This window comes from Lathyrus oleraceus, chromosome 4 (genome assembly GCF_024323335.1).
Source record: "Lathyrus oleraceus cultivar Zhongwan6 chromosome 4, CAAS_Psat_ZW6_1.0, whole genome shotgun sequence".
NCBI lineage: Eukaryota > Viridiplantae > Streptophyta > Magnoliopsida > Fabales > Fabaceae > Lathyrus > Lathyrus oleraceus.
Window position 1 is genome coordinate 394134353 of NC_066582.1, and position 9839 is coordinate 394144191.

At 36.6% G+C, this 9839-nt stretch overlaps 1 pseudogene; it reads right to left on the reverse strand.

The window, feature by feature from the left end:
* Positions 1-1869: 1869 nt before the first annotated feature.
* On the reverse strand, positions 1870-5117 carry LOC127075635 (putative receptor-like protein kinase At1g72540; annotated as a pseudogene).
* Between the last annotated feature and the right edge of the window lie 4722 nt (positions 5118-9839).

Sequence of the window (9839 nt, forward strand, 5' to 3'; positions counted from 1 at the left end):
TTGTGTAAAAAAACCAATTGAATTAGTTATTTTTAGTCGAGATGCATTCACTTTAATGTGATTTTATTGAGCCGTACTAACGGTTGTGAGTTTATTGTAATTTATTGTGAAGTCACATCAAACTTGATGTGGTGTGTAGGCTAATTGTCTGAAAGTAGGGGCTAGAAGTAGATCAAACAAAGATTGACATTATTGAAAAGCTGCCCCACCAACAAATGTGAAAGGAATTAGAAGTTTGCTTAGAAACATGCTCTCTCCTATTTGAGAGTGGTTGTTGTCATATATCTTTTAAAAAATTCAACAACAACAATTGTAACTTCCATGCGTAAGTAATTTAATTAAAAGTCCAGTTGCTCTAGAGTCAACAAATTTGATCACCTAAAAGGGTCAGACGAAAAGGACCAAAAATATCTATGCCCCATTGTGAGAAGGACCATGGTGACATTAATATATGTTACTTAGAAGGGAGAGCTTTGACATAATCCACATAAGAGGTCCAATGGGTTAAGCAAGACACACGCTTAAAAAGTTATTTCTCGTAGGATCATAGAGAAAACCACCACTTTAGAGAGAACTCAACTACACCATATAATTGACATAATCTAATCCAAGGGCACTATAGGCCAATGCAACAAAATAAACATCATTTTTTCCATGCCACTAACAACAATTTCTCTCATGAGAAAATTGTCACTTGAATTAACAAAAGAAGTGATCTCCTCCACTAAAAATCCCAAACCACACGCTCTCCTCCAAAATACCAATCTCACTAACCTTCCACATATTAATTAGAGATAAGCTAAAATCTATAAAAGATAAATCTGAGAGGAAATTGACTCATCCGTTGGTCATACTCAAAAGAGGTGAAGTTTTGAAGATATGAACTTGAAGATCTAGCGAAAGATCTTGAAGATGTGCACTTGAAGTTATGAAGTCAATTAAAAGTTTTAAAAATTTATGAATTGTTGCTTTTTGAACCAATTTTTTTTCTATATAAAAGAGAGTTCTCTTCATTTTAAAATATACCAGTTTTATGAATAAACTACTCTCTTATATCACTCTTTGTATTTCTTTTATAAGTCTTTTTCACTAAAGATAACCTTAGTGCTAACAAGGTGAACAATTTCATGTGAGAGTTAAGTTAGTGTTGTGCTACAAGAAAAGTTAAAAAGTTTTCACAAATGTTATCCACAATCTCATAGTCATCGGTAACATTTTAAGTATTGACAACCAAGCGGTTGTTAAATCGTGGGTAAATGTGGAAATCATAAATATTTTTTTTTTGTTTATATTGGTGATTATTTGTTTCATTTTGAGTGAAATTCCATGATCTTAATTGTTGTTTTTGTAGAAAAGCAATTACAAAGTTGAGATCAGATTGTTGAGTCTGGTTAGCGGCACTATCAAACCTTAAAAAACAAGAGCGACTAATCAGACCAAACAATGCGATCTCAACTGTCGAATAATTTTTTTTTATGAAAAACAACTCAGATTATAAAATTTCATTCAAAATGAACCAAACTATTGAATTGACCGATTGAAGGTGTTATTTTCTTCCTCATTAATATTTTATTTCAGTAACAATCAGTTCCTTCTATAATGCTAATATGTTGACTTACACTACCAAATTGACAAATCTAAAACAAACATGAACAACTTTCCACACTCTCAAAATATCTACATTTGTGGTAAGAATTTTAGTTACATTACTTAAGAAAAAACAGTATTGATGGAGTTAATATATAACAATATTTGATATTGAACTATAAAATTAGTAAAAATAGGGAGCAACATTATTTAAATAATACTAAAAAGAAGCTGAAGACTATGGTCACTGTTTTCTTTTTAGGAGTACTCAAAACAAGATAATAATAGTATAACATTTAACTCTTATTCTTCTTATTCATTAAATTACCATAATGAGATTCATTCAGCCATGTGAACACATGTGCTTGATGTACTACTCCATGAAGTGCTTCCTAATGGGGGAGATGGTGGGGGTCGTAACTTGACTGCGGTGCATCCTACACAGACAATTCCATCTTCTTCTTCATCTTCTGATTCTGGTGAGACATCTGACATAGGAGATTCCGACATGTCATAAGATGAATCAGACCGTGCTGGAGAACAGTCTCTTAGTACCATGCTACATGTGCTACCCTCTACTATATGAGTTAATGCACTAACCACCTGCACTCATATATTTTTTCGAATTATTATAGACGTCAAATTTTCAAATTATTATAGATGTCGGCGTGTCAGTATCGGTATCGTGTCTAGTGTCTGTGTATCCGTGTCCGTGCTAAATACTTACTGTGTCCATTGATAAACGCTTCTGAGGATCCCTGGTGAGACATTTTTCCGCTAAACGAATCATCCAAAAAAGCTGATGGCAATCATATGTATCCATCATCCTTTCATCAATTAGATCCGGATAGTTCCTTTCCTTTAGCAATGGCCTAGCCTGAAAAAATTAATCAAGAAATCAATATTTGAAAGGAACATAACATGCAAATCGCAATGAATTAGGAATATAACACTTATTCGTTACGTAACACCGACACTTCAGATCGAAGACATGTCTGATGTCCGACACGACTCAGACATATATGATGTGATTTCATGAAAGTGTTGTTTGGCAAAGATTATTACCCATCCCACAAGACTTTTGTGTCCAATCTTTTTGTCTGTGGTCCTCATTCCTGTTATTAGCTGAAGAAGCACCACCCCAAAAGAATACACATCTGATTTGGTTGATACTTTACCAGATTCTGCATATTCCGGTGCCATATATCCTAAAGTTCCGACAACATCGGTTGAGTACATGGAGTCCATTTGTTCGGTTCTAGCCAGACCAAAATCTCCGAGCTGATAAATAAATAGAATAAGTAGCTGAATGATTATTAAGTCTCTAGTACTATTTCGAAGTTCAATAACTAGTATCATAATCTGTGTAATGCATTACCATTGCTTCATAATCATGTGTAACAAGAATGTTACTTGGTCTCACATCTCTATGTATTATATTATTCTCATGCAAATACAATAAGCCTTTTGCGGCTCCGATAGCTACTTTTATCCTGTCCGGCCAAGTAAGAGGCTTTCTAGAATGTTCTGCATGAATTTGAAATGTAGAGAGAGTTAGTATATACTAAATATATTAGTCATAGAGTTTAAATGCTATATACTATCGCTCTCTAATCGTTTTACATATACTTAGAAGTCAAATGTGTTTGAATGCGAATGGAAAACTCATTTTACATTGACACTGCATACCAGTTAAATTTAGAGTCATATTAGGAGATTGTGAGACAAATTTTTATCCATTTAAAATATCTATTTCGCAGATGATTTTTCTCTTACGTGATAAATGTTGATCGAGTGATCCATTGCAAACAAATTCATATACAAGAAATCTGTTATTTCCCTCAGAACAAGATCCTAGCAGCATAACCACATTTTCATGTATTGCTTTGCTTAGTGCATTAACTTCAGATTTGAATTCCTTCTCCCCTTGAAGACTTGCAAACTTATGCTTCTTAACCGCAATCTTGAGTCCTTGCATCTTCCCCCAATAAACCGAACCAAATCCACCTTCCGATAAATAATTCTTCGGCGAAAAACCATGTGTTGCTTCATGCAGCTCCACATATGTGAATTCTTTCATCAAAACAAATTTCGGCCTTTTGTTCTCACACACTTTGCAAACAGAATTCTTGAACTTTTCAACTATTTGATATGTTTTATGGTTTCTGATATGTTCAAATGCTGTCTCCTTAGGATACATTTCAAGAACACTAGTCTTTTGATTATCTGGAATCGGTAATAGGCAATAACCTCTTGCCATATCGAGATCTTTATCTTCGGGCGTTTGTTTTGTTTGACAATGAAGCTGATGACAGACGATTTTCGTTAGATTAGAGCTCGATTTTGAACGGAAAACCGCGTTTGTCATGCTCCACAAACTCGGCGAGAATTCCGGAGCTCCGTTGTCATAACCAGTAAAAGAAATCTTTGGTTTCCTTGGCTCTCTCAAGTGCTTAATGGAGTTACCACTTTTCATTATTAGCAAAGCACAAGAGAGACTCTCCATGAAATCCTTCTTATATTTCTTCATGTCTCTGCACAAATATGTTCATAACTTTTCTCATTTTGATTGATCATGTCTATAAAGTTGAGGATCAATAAAATAAATTTTGAAACTTTATAAAATAAATGTTTGAAAGAGTTGGAGTGACCTATCAAGTATAACTGACGTCGCTTTCAAACGGACGGCAGCGTCTATAGCATGCTCCGGTAACTTGCCCGGAAGCACTTCTATCAAGAACTGAATCTGATTGATTTCATCCATGAAAAGGATTCCATTAAAACTAGTAAATTATAGAATAAACTATAGTCTTACTATGAAATATACAATAACAACCAAGTTTTACCTCACCAGATGAGGCTGGTTACATGAATCAAACTATAAGATATAATTTTGAAGTGACATATTTTCCTCAATCTATATACATATATCTATGGAAACAAGAAAAATGATAGATCGTCTAGTTGCAAGTTATTATCAAACCTTGTGTTCTTCACACTGGTCAGAAATTTTTCTTATAGAAGAATGATTATGCAGTTTTTCTTTCTTCTTAGCAACCTCTCCCTCAACAATATTCTGATCAGTACCAAATATTGCACCTGAAGAAATTCGGAAAAAGGGTAATTCTCTATATGATTGTCGAGTTTTTCTGATATACCATAGAATGATAACAGAAATTAACCACGAAAGTGAAAAGAACTAGGCTTAAGAAACTCACGAAATCTGGCACTAGTTGGACTGTTTACATGTGGAAGAATTGCAACAAGTGTAAGGGTGTCTCCATGATCAAGTGAAAAGCCATTAAGGGCCCATTTAAGTGCTTTTGTACTCAAGTCACTAGATGCATGGTGGATCACCACAATCCTTTGTGATTCATCAGACATCATCAACAATATGTTGCTTTAATGTTTAAGCACTTTATATGATTTTTTTCACTGCTAAAAATAGGATTGTTAGTTGGTTTTGTTTGTTTCTTTCTCTCTATTGTGTAAGTTGATGTTTTTGATTGGTTTATATTCATGTAAATTGGGTGAACTCAGGGTATCCAAAAGGGACAGCTAAATATGAAGATTCACAAGAATATGGATAGTACATTCCAGAATAAGATATGTATAGGCCAAAATCTGAAACAAGGGACAAAAATAAGGATTAAGAAAATAAGAAAAAACATTAGAATCTTTTATTAAAATGTATAAAAATGGTTTTAATTAAAATGTCAAACATGATTTTTGTTATAAAATTTGTTTTTGTCCACTTGTTAATCAATAAATTTAGTTTCGCTGATATTTTTTTTTTTTTGGTTTCCGAAGGTTTCAAACCCTCCTCTTTGGGAATTTTTTACAAAAATAACTTATTTTTTCATTGAAATTCCCAAAATACCCCCAGTTTCAAAAAAAAATCTCAAATTATTCCACTTTTAGGAGGAGACGTCAATTCAATTGGTGTCTCCTCTTAAAGATTGAATGGAGGCGCCAATTGGATTGGCTAAGACACATGCCCTAGTCAATTCAATTGGCGCCCATGTGTATTACTTGAGAGGAGACGCCAATTGGATTGACACCTCAATGTAAAATACAATTTTTTTGGTAAATGGTCTACGTGATACATAAATTTGAAATAGGACCAATTGATATTAATAAAATTTTCCGTTTACAGAAAAAAGCCTAATGGTGATGACCGGGATCACTTAACCGACCTCCGGTCCCATATCCCCTAGCTACCCTAACCCGTGGCTCTAACCCACGTTGATGATTCACCACTGGTGTTTGAGCATCTGAGGGACGAGGAGTGTCACTACCAACTACAAGAGATGGTCTATTGAGGTAGTCAGACAAGTCGGCATGATCTTCAGTATGCATCGAGGGTGTACCGCCGTAGCTGAGTTCATGACCCATGCCAGAGTAGTTGGGTTGTGGTTGACTCATTGGTGGGCGACCGGGACGGTTGAAGGGAGACATGAGTGTGAATGATGCGTCGAGGAAAGGTTGGAAATGTTGTTGGGGTGTTTGGTAGAGATAGGGTTGTTGGATATTTTGGTTTTGTGAGGTTTGGGCTTCTTGGCTATGGTAGGAGGATGGACGGTTGGGGTTGAATGATCGTTGGGTGTTCTGACTAAGGCGGTTTTGGTAGGGTGATGGGGTGGGTGCGAAGCAATGTTGGGTCTTAGGTTGATGGTCAATTTGTTGGTGGTGGTATGGGGTATGCTCTTGGTATTGTGATTGGGTGTATGACATGTTTTGGTTGTATGTTTGTGTGTTGGTTGAACGAAACGTTTGACGGACAGGGGGTTGTGTGTATCCGGTCTGACACTGTTGTTGGGAGTTTGATGTTGAGGTTTCAGGTGTGTAAGTCATCTGGCATGGGTCGTAGAGGTACATATCCTCGACGATGAACTGAAAGCCAACCGATCTATACCAAGCCATATAAGTACGACTTGGTTTTTCTTCATTTGGCATGATTGCGTCAGTTAATACATGGTCATGGTGGTGCTTCCATTTGAGACACTTCGATCTTGTGAAGCTTTGCCATGGATTGAAGTTCCATTGGTTGTTAACTTTGCGCAAATGCCATTCTCCTAGGCTTGTTGGGGGATCTGAGATGTTTTGGGGCATACCGAACCGCAACTTCACACAATCACTATTGTGCATCTCCACAGTTGTGAACCGTATTATCAGTGTGCATGCAGTCTATACGGCCGCGTCTTCAGCGTTGATCTCATGGTCATGATCCAAATTAAGGTATGGACGCCAAATGAACTGAAATGTGAAAGAAGATAGGATTATAATCTAGGTAGAAGAAGTTAACAAATTATAAAGAAATAAATTAAGTTATTATCCTTACGTCTGTCGGTCGAAGGTGATCCAACAAATTGCGATAGTAAGTAATACAGTGTCTAGGACATCTGTTATAACTCATACCACGTGCAGACCATTTACACCAAAAAGGTAAGAATATTAGTTAGAGATAATAATCTTTAAAGAAGTAAGTAAAGATATAGCAATTTAAACAACTTACTTTTGTGCATATGGGAATGTGAAAGGGTTGTTGTTGACGGGTGCTAGGGACGATAGTCTTGACCAACCCCATGCTTGTAGAAAAATAGCACATCCAGAAAATGTAGATGTGTCTTTGTGTGAGTTTTTGCACAAGGAGCTATAGAGATAGGCTAGACAAGCAGATCCCCAACTGTAACTTCCTATTCTATCTACATGTCTAAGTAAAGGTAAATACATAATATGCATGTTAGAACCACTACCTTCGGGAAATAAAAACGAACCAATTAACAGAATAATGTAACACCTAGTTTTTATTATTCGAGCATCTTCGGTAGAATGTTCATCTAAGTATAAACTATTATAGTATGACTTAAGGTGTGAAAGTAGTATACCTTGACCTCTTGAGTTATCATCTAACAAATCAGTCTCCAAGAGGTCCATGCAAATTGAATTTGCATAGTTGGTTTTACCATTAACAACCTTACCTTCAATGGGCAGTCCCAAAAGCATGTAGACGTCTTCTAACGTCACGGTACACTCACCAGTTGGGAACCAAATTGTGTGTGTCTCTGGACGCCATCTTTCGCATAAAGCAAGAATGATTTTGTTATCTATGGACCAAGATAAAATCTTGCTTATATGACCAAAACCGGCAAGTTGAACATAAGGTTGAATCATCGGGTCCATATGGACATGTTCGTGGACCCGAGTCCAGAACCTTGAAACATCCTATAAAAGAAAGAACAAAAAACTTGACTAAGTTGGTATGTTAAAATAAAAGGGACTCTATTAAAATAAATAACAAAAGAAAAAAACTTACATAAGTTGCTATGTTTGCAACCGTTCCTCTATGCGATTCGCCCATTGTGAGGATAAACATTTTGTCAGGGAAGAAAGCGGTTGGTGTAGGTGAAACTACAAGAAGTTGTTGCAGATGAAATTGTAGAAGAAGTATTATAGAAGAAGTAGTGAGAGTGATGGTGTGGAAGAAGTGTTGATGGTGTGGATGTATTTATAGGAAAATGAATGGGAGCATGAAAAGTTATGCTTGCATGTTGTCTCCAATTGAATTGGCGCCCATGTGCAATTTGTACATGGTGTCGCCATTCAAATTAGTGCCTCCATAGGGACATGCATGCAAGGCCTAGGTCTGATTGCTTGGTTTCGAGGTCTGCATGCATACTTTGACAAGGTGTCGCCAAATGGATTGGCGCCCATGTGCAAGGAATGAACGTGGGAGCCAATTCAATTGGAGTCTATGTCTACATGTGTGACACGTGACTGTCCTCCCTCTTGCATGCTGAACATGTCACTTCTTAGTAGCTTGCATGGTTGACACATCATTTTGGACTAGCTTGCATGTGCGACACATCACTTCGAACTAGCTATCATGTGAGACACATCATTTCCCTATTTAAGCGTCTTACTATCAATATCCAAGACACATCACTCACATTCATCTGCAGCAAGAAAATAGTTTTCATCTGCACAATGTCATCTTCACCAAAATACAGTGTCAACGTTCACTGCAACGGTGAAACATACGAGTCTGAGTTATATGGTTTTTGTTTTCGAAACACCGATACCATTAGACTTACGATCAAGAGAAATGCAACATTCTTGCATTTGAAAAAAAGAATACAATCCTGTATAGGATCGGGTATTATGTCAAAGATCACTATCAAAATCCAATATTTTTTTAGAACAGTCAATGCAAGTTTTTCCCGCTTAAGGTACGAGACGATAAAGATGTTGAATACATATTTGTTAGTCATGAACATTCAGGCTGCAACTGTATTGAGTTACTCTTCGACCATGTATACCATCTCAACAGTCTCAAATAACCAGTCAGGATGACTCTGGTGAATTTGATCCACAATGGTCAGATGACGTCAACCCAGAAGCAGAAGCAGAAGTGGACGTCATTGATGAAGAAAAAGAGGAGACCGAGATACAGGTTGATCACATGCTGAACAACGACATTGAAGATGATGATCAACCACCACCAATACCTCCTAGTCATGTCTACAATCCACCTCAACATATGATAAATATGGATCTGCACGATGATGATACATCCAACAATGTTTTCTATAACTTGTATCCACGATCAGAAGGAGAATTAAAGGTGGGAAACATGTTTCGTACCAAATAAGAATGTGGGCGAGCTATCAAAAAATTCCACATGAAAAACTCTGCTGATTTTACAGTGAAACGCACTAATTCAAGAAGGTATGTTATTGAATGTCGTAACATCCTTTGTAAGTTTAGGTTGGCTGCATCTTACAAAAAAAACGACTCTTGGGAGATCGCTTCATAGACCCATCTCACAGTTGCATTGCAACTAACGTTGAACAAGATCACCGTAAACTAAGTGCTGCATTGATATGTCAAGACATTCTGCCGTTGGTTAATAAAAACCCATCAGTGAAGGTGGGTATAATTATATCCCATATCAGAACAACATATAATTATACTCCATCTTACAAGAAAGCCTGGATTGCAAGGATAAAGGCTGTTGAATAGGTATTCGGCAACTGGGAGGATTCATACAAAAAATTGCCACGGTTTTTATGGGCCCTAAAAACATATGTCCCAGGAACTGTGGCAATTGTGAAGACATTGCCAGCAATGATGCCAGACGGAACCTGTGTTACAGGTAATAGAATCTTTTACCGTCTCTTTTGGGCATTTGACCCATGCATCAAAGGTTTCGCATTATGCAAACCTATTATTCAAATTGATGACACTTGGTT